Source organism: Lepisosteus oculatus, unplaced genomic scaffold (assembly GCF_040954835.1).
Source record: "Lepisosteus oculatus isolate fLepOcu1 unplaced genomic scaffold, fLepOcu1.hap2 HAP2_SCAFFOLD_94, whole genome shotgun sequence".
Taxonomy (NCBI): Eukaryota; Metazoa; Chordata; class Actinopteri; order Semionotiformes; family Lepisosteidae; genus Lepisosteus; species Lepisosteus oculatus.
Window position 1 is genome coordinate 78,091 of NW_027168430.1, and position 24,233 is coordinate 102,323.

The window sequence follows — 24,233 nt, forward strand, 5'->3', positions numbered from 1 at the left end:
CCTGCCTGCGACGGGCAGGAAACAATTAGCAAGAACAGAACAACACCCCATGGGTGTCTCATGACCACACCTTAGGTTGTGACACGTGCAGGTGTGAGGGGTTGCCGGGCTACTTTGGAGCAGAGCTTGGGCGGAGGGAAGGCGGGAAAGCAGACAAAGAGGTGACACCTCAAGGTCTGCACGATCACAGCTCTCCGCCGCCCCAGGCTTCCGCTCGATAAGCTGCTGGACACACCCGCCCCTCCTCACACAGACCGTGGAAAAGCCCCCGAGTCGGAAGCCTATTTCAAAGTCGTTCTCCGTTTCAAAAAAACATTTCCAAAATACAAGCCTTGCAGACAGACACGCCTCAGAGGACTTAAGGGTGGCTTCATGTCGGAATGATAAAGTCTCCCCGTCCGGACATGAAAATGCCACTTTGTTACACACAAAAAAAGAATCAACAACAGAGAAATGCCCACAAGCATTTGAAAAGCCGCACCACGTCGCACTTGAAATAGCTCTTACATTAGTGGTAGACGCAGGAATCGCCTTTTTATTTACGCTCTTACCAACGCGATGGAAAGCAAAACAAAGCAAAGCAGAGCAAAACAAAACGAACAAACGAAAACCTTGCGTATAACGCCGTTACGTGCCCAAGCGGTATTGTACATCATCTTAGCACTGCACCCCGGGGCGTACGGTATATGGGAACGAGCACACGCCACGAATCGTCTCGAATCACTCCCTACAGCTGTAAGGCGCCTTGAAGCGTGCACCCCCAACATTCTTCTTTGCGCATGTGTGAAAGGTAAACTGTTGAACAAACTCTGAACCAGCTCTAAGGAAACTAATCCGATTAGACGTTACTTTGACTCATCTTTTTACGCTCAGTGCTGGATTGCTCAAACTCCAGCTAGGGTTAGGGTTAGCATTCCCACGCTACTTAGACACTTTGTTTACGCTCAGTGCTGGATTTTGGGAACTTCAGGATGAGTGGGAATTTTCTCCTATCTGTCAATTCTGTTTTGTTTTGGAGACTCTTGGCTGCCTATGTTGTACAGTGCAGCGTGAAGGAAACATTTTCCAAAACTGTGTCAGCTCAAAAGTTGTAAGAAAACCTCTCCAGCTGCTTTAACTCTCTTCATTTTTGTCATTTAATGTGACACTCGATGTATAACTGGAGCCTCACATATGCAAATGGTGAGGCTCCAGTTCGACACCCAGTTCGACACCACTTTACAGTATATGACAAAAGCATGGCAGACTGTGCCGGACCGGCAGATAACTTCCGCTTATTTTTACCATATTAAACATTGGAAATCCTCCCACTTGTATTTGTGACACTTGATTTTGGCTCCACCTAAGACACTCTTAAATCTTCAAACACTTTTCTCTTCTCCCGCAACACTCTTGTCTGTCGGCACTATGTGGCAGCGTTGCATGACAACCCCTCTCACCACGGAAAGGAACCTAACAGCTTTGGTAAGAGAGGAGAAAAGGACCTGGCCAGTACGGGGCTCGAACCCGTGACCTTGGCGTTATTAGCACCACGCTCTAACCAACTGAGCTAACCAGCCTCACAACAGTGCTCCTCTCTGTGCTGCAAAAAATCGAACTCAGGGAATTTCTTTTGTCCTCCTTTGAATAGAAAGCCGTGTAATTCAGTGTACGGGCTTTCTCGTGCAGTTTCATGGTTCTTGTAACCCAAATCCTACACTGGCCTGAAGTGCCCCCCCATTTCACAGCATTTTTCAGCTGATTTAAAATGTACCTAAAGGAGAAGCATTATTGAAGACCATCAATTACCAAGAGCTTTTGTCAAAGGTTTTGGTGGTCATTTTGAATGACCACAGAGCGCTGTGACCTCGGTTTTACGTCTCATCCAAAAGACAGCGCCCTTTTACAACACAGCATCTCCGTCACTATACTGGGGCATTGGGACCCGCACAGACCTCAGGGTGAGCGCCCCACCGCTGGCACCATTAACACCGCTTCCAGCTGGAAGCTTTGTTTTCCCCTGTAGCTCACCCTCATCCGGGTACTGACCTGGCTCACACCTGCTTAGCTTCAGTGGGTTTTTTGAGTTGCGAGTTGCAAGGGGATGCAAGTGATGGAGCCGCTCGCTGCAAAAGCCACTGCATTGGCCGGGAATCGAACCCGAGCCTCCGGCGTGGCAGGCGAGAATTCTACCACGGAACCACCAATGCTCAGTGCTTGGGCTTTCAAAAAAGACGCTTTTTTGGTGCTCTGTGCAAAACGCGTCGACATCTGCTTCCAGCTGCAAAATGCCATTCGCGGACGCTGAAGAACTTATTTCCAAGGCAGCGGGTACAAGCGATTGGGCGTTTTAAAACCACCAGGAACAGCAAAGAGGCACGCTTCTTTGCTTGCGCCGAAACACACCGACTGGAGGCGGATAACGCAGTCGGCAAGATTCGAACCTGCGCGGGGAGACCCCAATGGATTTCTAGTCCATCGCCTTAACCACTCGGCCACGACTTCAGCAAGCCCCACTGCCGCTGCGTTCTTGCTACAATCTTACCTGGATCGCGAGGCGCCGGCGGAAGCCTATTTCAAAGTCGTTCTCCGTTTCAAAAAAACATTTCCAAAATATAAGCCTTGCAGACAGACACGCCTCAGAGGACTTAAGGGTGGCTTCATGTCGGAATGATAAAGTCTCCCCGTCCGGACATGAAAATGCCACTTTGTTACACACAAAAAAAGAATCAACAACAGAGAAATGCCCACAAGCATTTGAAAAGCCGCACCACGTCGCACTTGAAATAGCTCTTACATTAGTGGTAGACGCAGGAATCGCCTTTTTATTTACGCTCTTACCAACGCGATGGAAAGCAAAACAAAGCAAAGCAGAGCAAAACAAAACGAACAAACGAAAACCCTCACGTCCCGCACTTGCGTATAACGCCGTTACTTGCCCAAGCGGTATTATACGTCATCCTAGCACTGCACCCCGGGGTGTACGGTATATGGGAACGAGCACACGCCACGAATCGTCTCGAATCACTCCCTACAGCTGTAAGGCGCCTTGAAGCGTACACCGCCAACATTCTTTTTTGCGCATCTGTGAAAGGTAAACTCTTGAGCAAACTCTAAACCAGCTCTAAGGAAACTAATCCGATTAGACGTTACTTTGACTCATCCTTTAAGGGACCTTTGTTAATTGGAGAAATCAATGATTTCGAATGAATTCTGTATGCGTTAAAAGACAGCTATACACAGAAAACATGCAGGACACTGCTCATGATGTTTCCCGAGCCGAAACACAGTGCGTTTTTCCAAGCCATCTGACAAAGCCCGCCCACTGAAAACTGCAGCAGATCGTGTAAAGACGTTCAACTTTGTAACTACTGCACGCACAGGAAGCAGAATAAATTCCTCTTTTCAAACTGTCAAAGGTTTGCTTTGCGAACGCTGCAGGACATCGCACAATCTCTTTTGAACGGGGACAAACGATTTCTTATGAGGCGCACTAAGTACAGACGTTTAAAAAGCTCCACTCATGCCGACCATGCAGCATGAAGAAGCGCAACCTAACGTTTGCATTCCTAGCACTGTTGCAACCTAGCACTGTTGCATTCCGCGCATCAGTAGCTAAAAGAATATCATTTAAGGCTCTTGTTAATGCTGTTTCAGAAACCAGACTGAAATTTCTCAAGTATATTATTTGAATCCAGATACGATTGACGTTGGGCAACAACTATTCTCTCAAAACTTTTAGATTGAAATGGGACCTTTGAGACAGGCCTGTAGTTGTTAAGAACTTGTGGATCCAAATTTGACTTCTTAAGGAGCGGTCTAACAACCGCTACCTTAAATTGATCAGGTACAACGCCTGACGCAAGCGATGCATTCATCATACTAATTATAGGTCCTGCCAGTCCTTCGAGGGAATCTTTGACTAGCTGAGTGGGTATGGGATCTAGCGAACAGGTGGTTGACTTTGTCTTACGTCTGTGTCCATGAGTCCACCATAAGAAGAAATCTGAACAGAAATCTGAGTGGTGATCATGCGAGGTCACCACGGAGGAAACCACTGCTCTCCCCCCCAAAAAAACCACCACTGCCCCTCTCAAGTTTGCTAAAGACCACATGGATGTTCCACAGCAACTCCTGGAACAATGTTCTGTGGACAGACGTGACAAAAGTTGAACTTGTTGGTAAATGTGCACAGCGTTATGTTTGGAGATAACAAAACACTGCATACCAACTCCAAAACCTCATCCCACCTGGGAAGCATGGCGGAGGCTGTACGGCTTGCAATCATCGAGGGACCGATGAATTCCAAGATGTATCAGGAAATTCTACAGCAGAATGTCAGGGTGTCTGCCTGTGATCTAAAACTCGAAAGACGCTGGGTCATGCAGCATGACAAAAACAAAGGAGTACATCAACAACAGAGTGGCTGAAACAGAAGAAATTCCATATTTTGGGATGGCCAAGTAAGAGTCCTGACCCCAATCCCATTGAAGTGCTGTGGCGTGATCTGAAGCAGGCCGTTCAGCGCAAGACATCCCAAAAATATACATGAACTGAAACAGTTTTGCATAGAGGAATAGGCCAAAATACTTCCTAACCGCTGCTCAGGTCTGACCAGCCGCTACAGAAAGTGGGGATTGAGGTTTTTGTCATAAAGGAGGTTCCACTAGCTCCTTAATATAAGGGTTCACATACTTTTTCCATCAATGACCTTGATTGTTTAAACCATTTGGTCAATAAAGAAACAGCAATGTCAAATGTTGGGCGTGTGTTGTTTGTGAAATCAGACTCTCTTTATTAATTATTATGACTTAGATAAAGATAAGATCACATGTTAGGAGCCATTCATGCAGAAATCCACATCATTCCAAAGGGCTGTTTACAAAAGTTTTTCTCCCAACTGTATGTGAGAGAAAAGCAGAGACGCTCACTGAGTAAGGTGGGGTTGTAGCTTTGCAAATCACAAGGACATTTGTACGCTCAAAATGGGACAGGAGCACCCCAGATGGGACTCAAACCCACAATCGCTGTTTTAGGAGGCCAGTGTCTTAGCCATTAGGCCACTGGGGCACACTGGGGAGGGTCAATCACGCTGATGAGAGCCAGTTTTTTTTTCCTTTGCTTTTTCAAAGGGATCCCCAAAATTAGGGAAGTTAGGCAGCAGAAGGTTTACTGTGACCTGAGAAGGACCGGCATCCAATCACGGTGGTACACACACACACGCTCTCACTCATCTGAGCTACACGGCTACCAAGATGATCTCAGGTGCGCCGAGCTGGTACGGAACATATTGAACTGATCGACGACGAATTGTCTCTCAGACAGGCTTTTCACCTCTGAGCTCCCTGACTGACAGTGATCAGCTAGGTAGTGAAACAGTCAGCTGCTTCTAAGCCTTAAACAGCTGCATCTCGGCGCTTCCACGGAGAGATGATTTGAAAGCCGAACATCGCCTATTGGGAACACCTTTCTATCACTAGTTTAAGAGACTCTTAAGGTCTTGCAGAGGTGCCTGTCTAATAGCATGTGCTTTGCAAGCTATAGGTGTTTAGGCTGAGGCAGAATGCCTGTTAACAAAATGTTTTTCTAAAGGGGCCTCGCACTCTTTTCCAAGCAATGGTCACCATCCCCACCGAGTGTCACAATGTAGTCATGTCCTAGGACATCACCTGTTAGTCTCCATTTGTCTGCCACCAACACTTTAGGTTACAGAGTCACAACCGCACCCCGGAGACCAGAGGAGCCATTGGCGTTCTGGCGGCGCAGATTGGGCTGAAGGTGGGACGCTTGAATCTCGCTGTTGGAGGCCGTCTGAAACTGACCCAAGCCTTTCCCTTGAATTAAATGTAAATAAGAAATGAACCCCAGATGCACATGGAATCAATCACGTGTTTCCTTTGAGCCGTTTCAGAGACTGCTCCAGAGTTTACCTTGCACAGATGCGCAAAGATTAATGATGGGGGTGCACGCTTCCAGGCGTCTTACAACTGTAGGGACTGTTTAGAGACAATTCGTAGATTGTTCTCATTTCCCTCTATTCCCCGTGTTGCAGTGGTAGGATGACGTAAATTCCTGCTTCGACACGTAACGGCATTATAATCAAGTGCAGGAGCTGAGGGCTTTAGTTTTGTTTCGTTTTCCATGGCGTTCGTAAGCGCGCAAATCAAAGGAAATTCCTGCGTCTAACACGAATGTAAATGCTTTGGAAAGTGCAGTGTGGTGCAGCTTGTAAAATCCTTTTCCACATTTGTGGTTTGTTGATGTTTTTTCTGTCTGCCAAAGTTGCATTTTGACATCCGGACTGGGGGACTTCATCATTTGAACGTGAAGCCAGCCTTAAACCCTCTGAGGCATGTCTGTCTGCCGGCACGAATCTTGTGAAAGGTATTTTTTTTTTAACGGAGAGCGACTTTAAAAAGGTTTCCGCAGCGACTTCGCACTCCGTGTTAGATTATAGGAGGAATGCGGCGGCAGCGAGCTCGCTTTTGTCATGGCCGAGTGGTTAAGGCGATGGACTCGAAATGCTTTGGGGCTTCCCCGCGCAGGTTCGGAACTTGCCGACTCCGGCGTCTGCCGCACGTCGCCTTGTGCCTGCGCGGCAAAGGCAACGTGCCGCTTCTCCTTTCCCGGTACTATGAAAATGCTAAATCGCTTGGACCCGCTGCCATGGAAAGCAGTTCTTCAGATTACCACACATTCTGCGTTCGCACCTCTGGTGCTCTACTTATGCCTTTGAAAACCTAATGAATAAAGCTGAAAGAACCGACACGATATGTAGGTGCTCGTAAAGCACGCATTAAAGAACTGTTAACAGCAAGGGTTTCAGTGGGTTAACTGAGGAGAAGGCGTGATCGCTAATTGTTGACTTTTTATTTGGTGTTAGAAACACTCTTACTGTGCATGATGTGCAACAAATGTAGCCACAGAAATTGCATCACGCTTTCATGTATGCTATTGCAGACACCAACGTTGCCTAGATAGAAAACCGAAATAGCCGTGGGTTTGCTTGTTGGTCTGAAGGATCTCTCTTCGAATCTCTATCATTTGTCAATGGAAGTAAAAGGCGCTGCAATCTCATACGTTCAGAATCAAACCCGCAGCTGTTGTTCGACTTTATTTCTTGACTAATTACAACTGAGTGTCGCATGAGCAGTTACGTAAACTTGTCTGGTATATTTGAACACAAATGCCGTTCTTCAATTAAAACTAACAGTACATTGTCAGGGACATTCAGTTCTATACAAACAAGAGACAGAAAGAGAATATTTCTACCTTTCATGTGGACTACGTGTTGACTTACTGATCGGAATAATTGAAAAGTTCGGGTTCATAGCCGATGCAGTGCGTGCTAATTAGAACAACAGCAACGCTGAGCTCTCAGCACCGTACTGAGCCCAGGTGTTTTTCTAAAGCTGTCAGGTGCAGTTCATTTACATGAAGGAAATCTCTTACTGGGTACGATTACAATACAGTAAGTAGCACAGGCTACTTAGGGAGTAGCCTGATGCGTTTAAAAACGACCCGAGCCAGGCAGAAGTCGAATCTACAATCTCCTGATCCGTAGTCAGACGTGTTATCCATTGCACCACTGACCCTGGTGCAACACTGCAGGACTGCAACCCGGTGAGCTCAGCACTGCAACTAGTAAAATACCCCCGGTCCATTCTTTTCCAAAAGTGAGAAACACCTGTTTTCTACATTTTGTCTGTTTTAAAACCATATCTCTTTAAACCAAACCAAGAGTTTGTCTTTTGCTCTGATATTCTGATTCATTTCGATTTCAAAGAAAAAAAAAAACTACCTTCCAAAGCATCATAAAATTGTCCCTTCTTCCAGACTCTACTTCTCTCTTGTAGTAGTACAGCAGACCTTTCCAGGTGAGCAGATCACAGAGTCCGAAATGAGCTTCCTCCATCAAGCAAAGTACCTGAACATGACTCTGTCATCATAAAAGCGCCCCTGTAATAAAGAAATTCAATCTGAAATCAAGAGGGCAGTTGCCTACTGAAATACAAGTAGTCATCAATTTTAACCTAGCAACACATTAAAGGCTGCATCTATACAAGTACGATTCTAGAAATGCTCACCAGATTACGTTTTAAGAAGGAACTGCGCTTCAGGTTCTGCCGAGATCTTAACTCGGATGGCAGGATTCAGAGTCCGGAGTGCGGACTGATTGCGCACGGAGGGTCCATATACTGTGGATCCCTCAGTGATCTTCCGCGTATTCAAACCGCCAGCGTGTGACTCCCCTGTCCCCGTGACCTCATTGCTCTGCTCTCTCCTCTGTGCAGCCGAGCCCGATTCACGGTAAAGTGAAAAAAAAATATGCCCTCAACGTGAGATTTACTCTGGAGCGAGGATAGATGTTACCTTTTTATCATTGAACAGGATGTATGTGATGTGGCGACTAGGTTCAATTTTGTATCCTCTTTAAAAGATTAAGGACTGGGGTGAGCGTGATTTACCACCCTTTCAGCTAAGAACCCGACGTGCGCACCGTCTAAGCTGCATAGACTCGGTCGTTTAACTCTTCTCCATTAGCAGGGTTAAGGTTAAAGAAAAAAAACATTGCTGACTTCTTTTTTTTTTGCCAGCTGCTAGCGCTGATTAGCAAGGTTTGTATTTCATGTTTTGCAAGTTGCATCCATTTTAAGAAAAACAAGTCGTGTTAAAGACAGGAAATGAATACTTGCATTTAATTAAGTCTAGCCATAGGCGGTTATCCACTGGGATTCAGACCCAGGGTCTTCTGTTTACTAGACAGGTGCTTTAACCAACTAAGCCACAGCGCCCCGGGAGTGCTGTCCTTTTGCAGCCACTTGGACACACCACTCAGACACATCTGCATTCGGTGTGTGCTCCGCCTGCTCGCTGAGCAAGTTGCCACCTTTACATACAATAGCAACATCGACACCAAGAGAAAGGATGACAAATGGCTTTTATCTGGAACTTTTCATGTCCAAGGAGCTCAATGTGCTTTCTGTGTACAACAGGGCCACTGAACTCCACGCTGGCCACTGAACCACAGCAGTGGCTTGCTGGCTTGACATCTCCCAAGGAAAATGTTGAAATCGCATGTGGAACAGGAAAATGACCCTCGAGTACGAGGGAAAAAAAGAAAAAGATCATCTGGAGCGCGCCAACCCAGTTGGGACAGCCCAGTTTTGTTGACGAGGTGGCCGAGTGGTTAAGGCGATGGATTGCTAGTCCATTGTGCTTTGCACGCATGGGTTCAAATCCCATCCTCGTTGGTTTCCACGTCTGTTTCCATTCTGTTTTTGATCCCTATTGCTCAATGCACAGTGAAAGCATTGCATACATGTGTCTGACAATGAGAAATGGGCCCCTGAGACAGTCATTTGCCTGTTTCACAAATGATCGTATTTTACTAGAGATTCTGTTTGGGATTCAGATGTGCATTCGGACAGCAATCCCTTTCAAGAAATGATACATTCTGGATGAGGTCAAAGGTGCATCATTTGGACACTTTGTGGGCTTGAAATACAAAGAAAATCATGTTCTATGGTCCAAGATAAATACAAAACTTAAGCTTTTATTATAATTAGATTTGTTTATAAAGCATAAGCAATCATTTATTACATTAATATATGTAAAAATAACATTTTAGCATCATACGTTTAGTATATTTAGTCCCTAATGCTGAAAGAAATGATCATAGAACATGACTTCTAACCTTACCTGCTGTGTTTTTGATCCCTATTGCTCAATGCACAGTGAAAGCATTGCATACATGTGTCTGACAATGAGAAATGGGCCCCTGAGACAGTCATTTGCCTGTTTCACAAATGATCGTATTTTACTAGAGATTCTGTTTGGGATTCAGATGTGCATTCGGACAGCAATCCCTTTCAAGAAATGATACGTTCTGGATGAGTTCAAAGGTGCTGGAACACTGTATTTAGGATGTGTTTGCAGTTATTCTGTGTTTCTAGCTTCAACCCAGTGATATATAGATATATATGCTCACTGATTTTTTGGTACATGCCCAGGGCAATAATCATTATGAGGATTTATTTCCATATGTGCTAGAGGTAGTGTTGTGAAATTCTTCAACACACTGGATCGCAGGTTTAAACCTGCACTCTTACTCCTTAAATACCAACAAATGCAGATATGTAGCAATCATATTGTAGCGGACACTCATTTGCCTGTTTCACAAATGATCATATTTTACTAGAGATTCTGTTTGGGATACGGATGTGCATTCTGACAACAATCTCTTTCAAAAAATGATTTTACCTTATCGCAGCCTTGCCCCTCTTGCCTCTTTGGAAAATATCTCCATCTTGTGGTCGTTGTTGGTAATGTTTAGACAATATCTCCATCTTGTGGTCGTTGTTGGTAATGTCTAGACAATATCTCCATCATGTGGTCGTTGTTGGTAATGTCTTCTTATGCCCTTTTTTATTTCAATTCTTTATTAGTTGATTCTAGAATCTCTACAATAGAGCTGAAAATATCAGTTTTGTAGCAGACAATATGACATTAGTTATAGTCCAATTAAGACTTTATTACCCTGTTTGTAACATAACAAATTAAAATTGATTAAAACTAAATTTGGAACACCAGGGAACATAAAAAATGATTTTTAGGAAAACCATGAGGTTCTCTGTGTCCGATGCCTGCAAGGGGAGAAAGCTAGAATCCTTTGCTTTTTCAAAATTTGAAAATAAACATCATATAACAACAGCTTTCATTCCTAGGAGTGAAAAATAACCATTTTTGAAGACATATTAGTTTCTAAAACACTACAATAAAGTTAAAAACATCCGTTTTATATTACTTTTAGTATTTTTAGTGAAATTAGTCATTTATTGCACTATTTTTAATATAATCTCTAATTAAAAGTGAATAGAATTAAGTTTGGAGCAACAAGGAACACAAAAAAAAAAGATTTTAAGGAAAAAAATGATGTCTTCTGTGCCAGGTGCCTGCAAGGGGAGAAAGCTAGAATCCTACCCAGGCTCCTGGAGTTCTGTCCTGGCTAAAGGAGGTGAATCCATCCCCTTCAAAGCTCCATGAAAAAATGATCATTTAAAATTTGAAAAAAAAACATCATATAACAACAGTTTTCATTCATAGGAGTGAAAAACAACCATTTTTGAAGACATATTAGTTTCTAAAACACTACAATTAAGTTGAAAACATCCGTTTTATATTACATTACTTTTTGTGAAATTAGTCATTGATTGCACTATTTTTAATAAAATCTCTAATTAAAAGTGATTAAAATTAAGTTTGGAACAACAAGGAACACACAAAAAAAAGATTTTAAGGAAAAAAATATTGTCTTCTATGCCAGGTGCCTGCAAGGGGAGAAAGCTAGAATCCTACCCAGGCTCCTGGAGCTCTGTCCTGGCTAAAGGAGGGTGAATCCATCCCATTCAAAGCTCCATGAAAAAATGATATTTTTAAATTTGAAAAAAAAAACATTATAGAACAACATCTCTTGGTCCACAGAGTGCAAAAATCCAACTTTGAAGAAAATCCATTGACTGATCCCCGAATCCTGAAGTTTCTTCGCATGATATCGGGCTTGCAACCACTTTCTGGAAAATTTTCAGCTCCATTGTAGAGATACTAGAATCAACTAATAGAGAATTAAAATAAAAAAGGGCATAAGAAGACATTACCAACAACGACCACAAGATGGAGATGTTGTCTAGACATTACCAACAACGACCACAAGATGGAGATATTGTCTAGACATTACCAACAACGACCACAAGATGGAGATATTTTCCAAAGAGGCAAGAAGGGCAAAGCTGCGATAAGGTAAAATCATTTTTTGAAAGAGATTGTTGTCAGAATGCACATCCGTATCCCAAACAGAATCTCTAGTAAAATATGATCATTTGTGAAACAGGCAAATGAGTGTCCGCTACAATATGATTGCTACATATCTGCATTTGTTGGTATTTAAGGAGTAAGAGTGCAGGGGGTTTAAACCTGCGATCCAGTGTGTTGAAGAATTTCACAACACTACCTCTAGCACATATGGAAATAAATCCTCATAATGATTATTGCCCTGGACATGTACCAAAAAATCAGTGAGCATATACATATATCGCTGTGTTGAAGCTAGAGACACAGAATAAGTGCAAACACATCCTAAATACAGTGTTCCTGCACCTTGACCTCATCCAGAATGTATCGTTTTTTGAAAGCGATTGCTGTCAGAATGCACAACTGAATCCCAAACAGAATCTCTAGTCAAATATGATCATTTGTGAAACAGGCAAATGAGTCTCTCAGGTGCCCATTGCTCATTTTCAGACAAATTTATGCAATACTTTCACCATGCGTTGAGCAATAGGGATTAAAGATACCAGAGGTAAGGTTTAAAAGTGATTCTGAGGTGCAACACATCAGCGATACAGCTAGGCATCTGAAATGCGGGGTTTGAGAGCCCTTCAGGGAACACCGTACCCTAAAGGTACCAGAAGTCCACTAGTATAAGCATTAAGTCACTGTCACCCCTGTTACAATGTGATTGCTACATATGTTCATTTCCTTGGTTTTTAAGGAGTAAGAGTGCAGGGGGTCTAAATCTGCGATCCAGTGTGTTGAAGTATTTCACAACACTACCTGTAGCCCGTCTGGAAATAAATCCTCATTCTGATTATTGACCTGGGCATGTACCAATAAATCACTGAGTATATATATATATCACTGTGTTGAAGCTAGAGACCTGTATGTAATAATATGATGCTAAAATGTTATTTTCACATGTAAGAAAACCGGCTCAGGGACGCCAAATATGTAATGTTGCCATAGCAAAATTAAATGTAGGGGGTCTCTGAAGGCACCAGTTCTGTAGGGTTTGGGCATTTACTGAGACAATTATTAATTGTAGCAGTAAATCACAAAGTTGATTCTTTTGATGGCTTTAGAATCCAACCATGTGACATAACTCAAACAACGCGCACACACAGGTACTAATACACGAGGATACATTTATTAATACATAAAATATGCATGTAAACCTAACAGATCTTATCAAGAGGGTTATCAGAAAACAAAAGATATATATTCAGTCAGTTACGAAGTGTTACACATATCAAGAGGACATACGTTCAGTATATCATTCATTAAGACCGTTTCGTTAATGAACTTGGTTATAACTTCTACATTAGATACTCAAACAAGTACATAACTCTTAGGAATTAAATTGATATCAACTGGTTGGGATAACAATTGAATTCTCGAGCTGTAATGCATTGAAGTTGAATACTCATCCAATCTTTGGGGATTCAGATCTTCCTGCGGGCACAAAGAAACAGTTGCAGGCTGTTGCTGTCCAATCCGCGCTCTCTGGCTCCGTGCCAGGCTGTGCTGTGCGGCTTGCGACGCTGCACTGCTGATGCTCACTGTTGGCTTTAACTAGCAAAGTTTGTGCACAGGAGAAAAGATGACTGTGGGTCCCAGCAAGTCAGGAAGAGGACCGGTTCGTTTCTGATGAAGAGCTAGTTCTGAATAGTGATTCAGCTGTCCACAGTTCCGACCTGTTCACAAGGCCTGCTGCTGGTGCTAACCTCGGGTGGATCCTCTGGTTATTCTCTGGCAACCTCCGCTCTAGACTCTTAGAACAAAGGAAAGTTCTGGCACTCGGACACACTGGCCGTTCCGTGGTTGTCCGGGCTGAGTCTCAGGATGGTCAGGAGGCGCGCTGCGAGAATGTCCTGCCCTTGGGAGCCTTCTGCTCCTGGGCCGTCCTGCCCTGGAATTCTCCTTTGAATTCCCTTTAGAATTGTCCACAGAACCCTCTGAATCCTCCCTTCTGAATCTTACTGAATCTCACAGGCTCTCTGTGTTGCCTGTTTTTACCTGGAGGAACTTCAGCTCATTGATTGGCTGAAAGTTCCATGGGCATCAGAGTCCCACGTGGGTTACTCGGCCCTACAAGTCCCTGATTGATTGATCAAGGTGAGATATGAGTCACTTAGTCCTGACACTTAGTAATGCAGTCCAGATGTCCAACTGGCACTCCCTAGACAGATAGGCGCCAATGGATGACCATTGATCATGATAGAAAGGCTTAGCTAAGTGCATCCCCCTTTGGGAGCTGTCCTAGGACCTTAAATCACCCTGCATGAATAGTCTCTCTGTGGCTGCACCACAGAGATGAACAGAGAAATGGGGCCTCATTTGGAAAGGCTCAGAACACTTAATTCTGCCTTATTAATAAGCCTCGCCGCTACACACATATATTAATGTAATAAATGATTGCTTATGCTTTATAAATAAATCTAATTAAAATAAAAGCTTAAGTTTTGTATTTATCTTGTACCATAGAACATGATTTTCTTTGTATTTCAAGCCCACAAAGTGTCCAAATGTTCTATGATCATTTCTTTCATCATTAGGGACTAAATATACCAAACGTATGATGCTAAAATCCTGAAAAAAGGATAGGCTCCATTTCGTCAGTAGATTGGAGTCCAAAACTGATTTGGGTCAATATACATTACCTTTGAAGATAAGGTACAGTCTACTGTAGGGAACCATCAACTTAGAAAGCATTGGCCTTCCCTGGGGGTCAGGTAGGTGCAAAAGATAAACCTTTATCCTATCTTTATCTTAAGATAAGTGTCCAAGCAGTATTTTTCCAAGTTTCACCAAGCTCATCATGTTGCCATAGTAGACAAAGTTCTATAAAATGTTAAATAACTTTAGAAAAAAGCATCTTGGTCTTTCAGTACTGTACAAGGTGAATTAAACTGTCCCTGGTAATAAAAAGTAATTAGAAGCATCCCAGAAACTTTATCTCTAGAAACATTAGCTGTTTTATATCATGTAATTTAGTGTGATGTTGTCAGAATTCAAGGACATTATCACACACAGAAATTGGTTCAGTTAAATCTAAAAAACACAGCTAAACATGGGTTTAAATGTAAAATAGAAGTCTTACCTCTTGTCAAAAGATTTAATTCAAGAAGCGATGTAATAAATGATTGCTTATGCTTTATAAACAAATCTAATTAAAATAAAAGCTTAAGTTTTGTATTTATCTTGTACCATATAACATGGTTTTCTTTGTATTTCAATCCCACAAAGTGTCCAAATGACGCACTACATGATATAAGGAAGATTATCACATGCATATCGGTATTATCTTTCTTACGAAAATGCATTTCTTTCATTACCTTTTACTTTTTAAAATGAACTCAAATTGTGTATAATGTAATAATTTAAGTAGAATAGATTCTAACAATATAATGATCCAGTGTGTTGCACTACTTCACTGCTTCACTGCTCTATGCCGTCTGGAAATAAATCCTCAGACTGCTCACTGCCCTGGGCTTGTACCAATAAATTACAGGAGCACGTCTATATATCACTGCGTTGAAGCAGAAGACACACAATCACTGCAAACACATCCTAAATACAGTGTTCCAACACCTTTGACCTCATCCAGAACGTATCATTTATTGAAAGGGATTGCTGTCAGAATGCACATCTGAATCCCAAACAGAATCTCTAGTAAAATACGATCATTTGTGAAACAGGCAAATGACTGTCTCAGGGGCCCATTCCTCATTGTCAGACATATGTATGCAATGCTTTCACCGTGCATTGAGCAATAGGGATTAAAAACACCGCAGGTAAGGTTAGATGTCATGTTCTATGATCATTTCTTTCAGCATTAGGAACTAAATATACTAAACGTATGATACTAAAATGTTATTTTCACATATATTAATGTAATAAATGATTGCTTATGCTTTATAAATAAATCTAATTAAAATAAAAGCTTAAGTTTTGTATTTATCTTGTACCATAGAACAAGATTTTCTTTGTATTTCAAGCCCACAAAGTGTCCTTTGATCTCTATTCTGTGGTAATCCACAATGACCCCGTTCTTCAGGTGATTCATCATGTCCTCCCTCGTCTGTTGAGAGGCCATCCCGATCTCTTCTGCCGTGGCATGCTTCATACACGCTCTCTTGAAGTGAGCAGGAAGCTGATCAAAAGTATTCAGGCACATCTTGCACACCAGGGGAATCCTCGCGGGTTTCCTTTGAAAATAAATAATACCATCTGTGTATAGAAACAAGCTAAGACTGATTTCTTAAATTATCCTTAAAATTCTCTCTCATAGTTTGAGCATAATGATTTTATTGCATTTATATAAGAATTGCTCATTGCTCCAAAATAAATAATGGTTTCATAAAAAAGTGAACACTTACTTGGTCTCAGTCACAGACTTTCCAATAGAAGCCATTGTGGAGTTCAGCAACTGCAGGTCCTAGAAGTGGGGAAGGAATTTTAAAAGAGAAATTGAATTACAATGCAGAAGGAATGGCTGAGGGTTCACTGAAATATATAAATATACAAATTCCAAAGACTGAGTCCATATAGAAACAACTACTTTTCATTTTCAGTATAAGAAAAAAAAACATTATCTTCCAAAGCATCATAAAATTGTCCCTTCTTCCAGACTCTACTTCTCTCTTGTAGTAGTACAGCAGACCTTTCCAGGTGAGCAGATCACAGAGTCCGAAATAAGCTTCCTCCATCAAACAAAGTACCTGAACATGACTCTGTCTTCATAAAAGCGCCCCTGTAATAAAGAGATTAAATCCAAAATCAAGAGGGCAGTTGCCTACTGAAATACAAGAAGTCATCAATTTTAACCTAGCAACACATTAAAGGCTGCATCTATACAAGTGCGATTCTAGAAATGCTCACCAGATTACGTTTTAAGAAGGAACTGCACCTCAGGTTCCGCTGAGATCTTAACTCGGATGGCAGGATTCAGAGTCCGGAGTGCGGACTGATGGCGAACGGAGGGTCCACATACTGTGGATCCCTCAGTGATCTTCCGCGTATTCAAACCGCCAGCGTGTGACTCCCCTGTCCCTGTGACCTCATTGGTCTGCTCTCTCCTCTGTGCAGCCGAGCCCGACTCACGGTAAAGTGAAAAAAAAGATGCCCTCAACGTGAGATTTACTCTGGAGCGAGGATAGATGTTACCTTTTTATCATTGAACAGGATGTATGTGATGTGGCGACTAGGTTCAATTTTGTATCCTCTTTAAAAGATTAAGGACTGGGGTGAGCGTGATTTACCACCCTTTCAGCTAAGAACCCGACTTGCGCACCGTTTAAGCTGCATAGACTCGGTCGTTTAACTCTTCTCCATTAGCAGGGTTAAGGTTAAAGAAAAAAAAAATTGCTGACTTCTTTTTTTTTGCCAGCTGCTAGCGCTGATTAGCAAGGTTTGTATTTCATGTTTTGCAAGTTGCATCCATTTTAAGAAAAACAAGTCGTGTTAAAGACAGGAAATGAATACTTGCATTTAATTAAGTCTAGCCGTAGGCGGTTGTCCATAATGACCAGTTCTGTTCGAGAAGACAGAACAAAAAAAGGCACTGCTGGGATTCAGACCCAGGGGCTCCTGTTTACTAGACAGCCACTTTAACCAACTAAGCCACAGTGCCCCGGGAGTGCTGTCCTTTTGCAGCCACTTGGACACACCACTCAGACACATCTGCATTCGGTGTGTGCTCCGCCTGCTCGCTGAGCAAGTTGCCACCTTTACATACAATAGCAACATCGACACCAAGAGAAAGGATGACAAATGGCTTTTATCTGGAACTTTTCATGTCCAAGGAGCTCAATGTGCTTTCTGTGTACAACAGGGCCACTGAACTCCACGCTGGCCACTGAACCACAGCAGTGGGTTGCTGGCTTCACATCTCCCAAGGAAAATGTTGAAATCGCATGTGGAACAGGAAAATGACCCTCGAGTACGAGGGAAAAAAAAGAAAAAGATCATCTGGAGCGCGCCAACCCAGTTGGGACAGCCCAGTTTTGTTAACAAGGTGGCCGAGTGGTTAAGGCGATGGATTGCTAATCCATTGTGCTTTGCACGCATGGGTTCAAATCCCATCCTCGTTGGTTTCCATGTCTGTTTCCATTCTGTTTTTGATCCCTATTGCTCAATGCACAGTGAAAGCATTGCATACATGTGTCTGACAATGAGAAATGGGCCCCTGAGACAGTCATTTGCCTGTTTCACAAATGATCGTATTTTACTAGAGATTCTGTTTGGGATTCAGATGTGCATTCGGACAGCAATCCCTTTCAAGAAATGATACGTTCTGGATGAGGTCAAAGGTGCATCATTTGGACACTTTGTGGGCTTGAAATACAAAGAAAATCATGTTCTATGGTACAAGATAAATACAAAACTTAAGCTTTTATTATAATTAGATTTGTTTATAAAGCATAAGCAATCATTTATTACATTAATATATGTAAAAATAACATTTTAGCATCATACATTTAGTATATTTAGTCCCTAAGGCTGAAAGAAATGATCATAGAACATGACTTCTAACTCTACCTGCGGTGTTTTTGATCCCTATTGCTCAATGCACAGTGAAAGCATTGCATACATGTGTCTGACAATGAGAAATGGGCCCCTGAGACAGTCATTTGCCTGTTTCACAAATGATCGTATTTTACTAGAGATTCTGTTTGGGATTCAGATGTGCATTCGGACAGCAATCCCTTTCAAGAAATGATACGTTCTGGATGAGGTCAAAGGTGCTGGAACACTGTATTTAGGATGTGTTTGCAGTTATTCTGTGTTTCTAGCTTCAACCCAGTGATATATATATATATGCTCACTGATTTTTTGGTACATGCCCAGGGCAATAATCATTATGAGGATTTATCTCCATATGTGCTAGAGGTAGTGTTGTGAAATTCTTCAACACACTGGATCGCAGGTTTAAACCTGCACTCTTACTCCTTAAATACCAACAAATGCAGATATGTAGCAATCATATTAATAATAATAATAATAATTGCTTACACTTATATAGCGCTTTTCTGGACACTCCACTCAAAGCGCTTTATATTGTAGCGGACACTCATTTGCCTGTTTCACAAATGATCGTATTTTACTAGAGATTCTGTTTGGGATACGGATGTGCATTCTGACAACAATCTCTTTCAAAAAATGATTTTACCTTATCGCAGCTTTGCCCCTCTTGCCTCTTTGGAAAATATCTCCATCTTGTGGTCGTTGCTGGTAATGTCTAGACAATATCTCCATCTTGTGGTCGTTGTTGGTAATGTCTAGACAATATCTCCATCATGTGGTCGTTGTTGGTAATGTCTTCTTATGCCCTTTTTTTATTTCAATTCTTTATTAGTTGATTCTAGAATCTCTACAATAGAGCTGAAAATATCAGTTTTGTAGCAGACAATATGACATTAGTTATAGTCCAATTAAGACTTTATTACCCTGTTCGTAACATAACAAATTAAAATTGATTAAAACTAAGTTTGGAACACCAGAGAACATAAAAAATGATTTTTAGGAAAACCATGAGGTTCTCTGTGTCCGATGCCTGCAAGGGGAGAAAGCTAGAATCCTTTGCTTTTTCAAAATTTGAAAATAAACATCATATAACAACAGCTTTCATTCCTAGGAGTGAAAAATAACCATTTTTGAAGACATATTAGTTTCTAAAACACTACAATAAAGTTAAAAACATCCGTTTTATATTACTTTTAGCATTTTTAGTGAAATTAGTCATTTATTGCACTATTTTTAATATAATCTCTAATTAAAAGTGAATAGAATTAAGTTTGGAGCAACAAGGAACACAAAAAAAAAAGATTTTAAGGAAAAAAATGATGTCTTCTGTGCCAGGTGCCTGCAAGGGGAGAAAGCTAGAATCCTACCCAGGCTCCTGGAGCTCTGTCCTGGCTAAAGGAGGGTGAATCCATCCCCTTCAAAGCTCCATGAAAAAATGATCATTTAAATTTTGAAAAAAAAAACATCATATAACAACAGTTTTCATTCATAGGAGTGAAAAACAACAATTTTTGAAGACATATTAGTTTCTAAAACACTACAATAAAGTTGAAAACATCCGTTTTATATTACATTAATTTTTGTGAAATAAGTCATTTATTGCACTATTTTTAATAAAATCTCTAATTAAATGTGATTAAAATTAAGTTTGGAACAACAAGGAACACAAAAAAAAAGATTTTAAGGAAAAAAATATTGTCTTCTGTGCCAGGTGCCTGCAAGGGGAGAAAGCTAGAATCCTACCCAGGCTCCTGGAGCTCTGTCCTGGCTAAAGGAGGGTGAATCCATTCCATTCAAAGCTCCATGAAAAAATGATATTTTTAAATTTGAAAAAAAAAAAAACATTGTAGAACAACATCTCTTGGTCCACAGAGTGCAAAAATCCAACTTTGAAGAAAATCCATTGACTGATCCACGAATCCTGAAGTTTCTTCGCATGATATCGGGCTTGAAACCACTTTCTGGAAAATGATGAAAAATGCCAAAAATGAAAAAAAAGTTATCAATTCTAGAGCCTAAGGGGAAAATAAGACAAATGTATATCTCCAAATAATTTTATGTGCTTCAGAAGAGCCCAGGAAAGTTTTTTGCATACATGAAACCACGCCCGTTTGCACGTAAGCAGACATGGTTGCACACACGACTGCATGAAAGCACGCGTGCATGCAAAATCATCCTGTTAAGCATTTGAAAAGCCGCACCACGGCGCACTTGAAATAGCTCTTACATTAGAGGTCGACGCAGGAATCGCCTTTTTATTTACGCTCTTACCAACGCGATGGAAAGCAAAACAAAGCAAAGCAGAGCAAAACAAAATGAACAAACGCAAAACCCTCACGTCCCGCACTTGCATATAACGCCGTTACGTGCCCAAGCGGTATTGTACGTCATCCTAGCACTGCACCCCGGGGCGTACGGTATATGGGAATGAGCACACGCCACGAATCGTCTCAAATCACTCCCTACAACTGTAAGGTGCCTTGAAGCCTGCACCCCCAACATTCTTCTTTGCGCATCTGTGAAAGGTAAACTCTTGAGCAAACTCTGAACCAGCTCTAAGGAAACTAATCCGATTAGACGTTACTTTGACTCATCCTTTAACAGTTTTCAGTCTCTGTCTTTAAACACCTTGCTCAGTCACATTCAAGCCACAAGTACTCTTCTCGGATGTTGCACAAACAAATCCTAATGTCTTGAAAGCATTGCAGTATGTTTGTGTCCCACTTCCCGTGGCTGCAGGACGACTGACACGAACGGACAAACACAATCTGTGGCGTTTAGCGTGACATAGTCTTGCAGGCATCGTGCTGTCTTACTGCAATACTATACCACTTGAGGAAACAGTCCATCTGGCCATGAAACTCATTTGAACGTCTAGCTACAGCAACTAACAATAACATGATTTATTCAGGATGTGTGGAATCAGCACGTCCCGGAGACAGCTTCTGAAATCGTGAGCATTCTCTGGTGGTGTCCTGGAGGGCTCCCCCGGGCATGTGTTGGTGGTATAGTGGTGAGCATAGCTACCTTCCAAGCAGGTGACCGGGGTTCGATTCCCGGCCAACGCAGTGGCAAGTGTTTTCAAATGCTGTCACAAGCCTTTGGTAAGCAAAGCGAAGCCTTTTGAAAGAGCTAAAGCACTACAAAATGGAATTGAAGGAGAATCTTACAGGGGATTCTGAGCAGTGTCTAAATAAATAAATTCACAGCGTCCGCGGATGGCATTTTGCAGCTGGAAGTAGATGTCGACGCTTTTTTCACACAGCACCAAAAAAGCGTCTTTTTTGAAGGTACAGGCATTGAGCATTGGTGGTTCATTGTTAGAACTCTCGCCTGCCACGCAGGAGGCTTGGTTTCGATTCCTGGCCAATGCAGTGGCTTTTGCAGCGAAGAGCTCCATCACTTGCATCCCAACTTTTGCAACTCGCAACTGAAAACCCACTGAAGCTAAGCAGGTGTGAGCCAGGTCAGTACCTGGATGAGGGTGAGCTACAGGGAAAAACAAAGCTTCCAGCTGGAAGCGGTGTTAATGGGGCCAGCGGGGAGGCGCTCACCCTGAGGTCTGTGCGGGTCCCAATCTCCCAATATAGTGACGGAGAAGCTGTGTTGTAAAGGGGCGCTGTCTTTTGGATGAGATGTAAAACCGAGGTCATAGTGCTCTGTGGTCATTAGAAATGACCACCAAAACCTTTGACAAAAGCTCTTGGTAATTGATGGTCTTCAATAATGTTTCTCCTTTAGGTACATTTAAAATCAGCTGAATAATGCTGTGAAATCATGAAACTGCATGAGAAAGCCCGTACACTGAATTACACGGCTTTCTATTCAAAGGAGGACAAAAGAAATTCCCTGAGTTCGATTTTTTGCAGCACAGAGAGGAGCACTCTCATGAGGCCGGTTAGCTCAGTTGGTTAGAGCGTGGTGCTAATAACGCCAAGGTCGCGGGTTCGAGCCCCGTATGGGCCATGTCCTTTTCTCCTCTCTTACCAAAGCTGTTAGGTTCCTTTCCGTGGTGAGAGGGGTTGTCATGCAACACTGCCACATAGTGCCGACAGACAAGAGTGTTGCGGGAGAAGAGAAAAGTGTTTGAAGATTTAAGAGTGTCTTAGGTGGAGCCAAAATCAAGTGTCACAAATGCAAGTGGGAAGATTTCCAATGTTTAATATGGTCAAAATAAGCGGAAGTTACCAGCTGGTCCGGCACAGTCTGCCATGCTTTTGTCATATACTGTAAAGTGGTGTCGAACTGGAGCCTCACCATTTGCATATGTGAGGCTCCAGTTATACATCGATTGTCACATTAAATGACAAAAATGAAGAGAGGTAAAGCAGCTGGAGAGGTTTTCTTACAACTTCTGAGCTGACACAGTTTTGGAAAATGTTTCCTTCACGCTGCACTGTACAACATAGGCAGCCAAGAGTCTCCAAAACAAAACAGAATTGACAGATAGGAGAAAATTCCCACTCCTCCTGAAGTTCCCAAAATCCAGCACTGAGCGTAAACAAAGTGTCTAAGTAGTGTGGGAATGTTAAACCTAACCCTAGCTGGAGTTTGAGCAATCCAGCACTGAGAGTAAAAAGATGAGTCAAAGTAACGTCTAATCAGATTAGTTTCCTTAGAGCTGGTTCAGAGTTTGCTCAAGAGTTTACCTTTCACAGATGCGCAAAGAAGAATGTTGGGGGTGCAGGCTTCAAGGCGCCTTACAGCTGTAGGGAGTGATTCGAGACGATTCGTGGCGTGTGCTCGTTCCCATATACCTTACGCCCCGGGGTGCAGTGCTAGGATGACGTACAATACCTCTTGGGCACGTAACGGCGTTATATGCAAGTGCGGGACGTGGGGGTTTTCGTTTGTTCGTTTTGTTTTGCTCTGCTTTGCTTTGTTTTGCTTTCCATCGCGTTGGTAAGAGCGTAAATAAAAAGGCGATTCCTGCATCTATCACTAATGTAAGAGCTATTTCAAGTGCGGCGTGGTGCGGCTTTTCAAATGCTCAACAGGATGACTTCGCTTGCACGTGTGCTTTCATGCAGTCGTGTGTGCAACCATGTCTGCTTATGTGCAAACGGGCGTGGTTTCATGTATGCAAAAAACTTTCCTGGGCTCTTCTGAAGCACATAAAATTATTTGGAGATATACATTTGTCTTGTTTTCCTCTTAGGCTCTAGAATTGATAACTTTTTTTTAGGATTCTAGCTTTCTCCCCTTGCAGGCATCGGGCACAGAGGACCTCATGGTTTTCCTGAAAATCTTTTTTTTTTTGTGTTCCTTGTTGTTCCAAACTTAATTTTAATCACTTTTAATTAGATATTTTATTAAAAATAGTGCAAAAAATGACTAATTTCACTAAAAATAATGTAATATAAAACTGATGTTTTTAACTTTATTGTAGTGTTTTAGAAACTACTATGTCTTCAAAAATGGTTATTTTTCACTCCTAGGAATGAAAGCTGTTGTTATATGATGTTTATTTTCAAATTTTGAAAAAATCAAAGGATTCTAGCTTTCTCCCCTTGCAGGCATCGGACACAGAGAACCTCATGGTTTTCCTAAAAATCATTTGTTATGTTCCCTGGTGTTCCAAACTTAGTTTTAATCAATTTTAATTTGTTATTATGTTAAAAACAGGGTAATAAGTTTCTAATTGGACTATAAATAATGTCATATTGTCTGCTATAAAACTGATGTTTTCATCTCCATTGTAGAGATTCTAGAATCAACTAATAGAGAATTAAAATAAAAAAGGGCATAAGAAGACATTACCAACAACGACCACAAGATGGAGATGTTGTCTAGACATTACCAACAACGACCACAAGATGGAGATATTGTCCAAAGAGGCAAGAAGGGCAAAGCCGCGATAAGGAGATTGCTGTCAGAATGCACATCCGGATCCC

The 24,233-nt window shown here is 42.0% G+C and overlaps 3 non-coding genes across 3 annotated transcripts; 2 read left to right on the forward strand and 1 right to left on the reverse strand.

The window, feature by feature from the left end:
• Positions 1–1,485: 1,485 nt before the first annotated feature.
• On the reverse strand, positions 1,486–1,559 carry trnai-aau (transfer RNA isoleucine (anticodon AAU)). Its single transcript has one exon. It is a non-coding gene; the product is annotated as a tRNA-Ile (tRNA).
• A 16,265-nt stretch (positions 1,560–17,824) lies between these two features.
• Positions 17,825–17,906, forward strand: trnas-gcu (transfer RNA serine (anticodon GCU)). Its single transcript has one exon. It is a non-coding gene; the product is annotated as a tRNA-Ser (tRNA).
• A 4,325-nt stretch (positions 17,907–22,231) lies between these two features.
• On the forward strand, positions 22,232–22,305 carry trnai-aau (transfer RNA isoleucine (anticodon AAU)). The gene has a single exon. It is a non-coding gene; the product is annotated as a tRNA-Ile (tRNA).
• Positions 22,306–24,233: the final 1,928 nt, after the last annotated feature.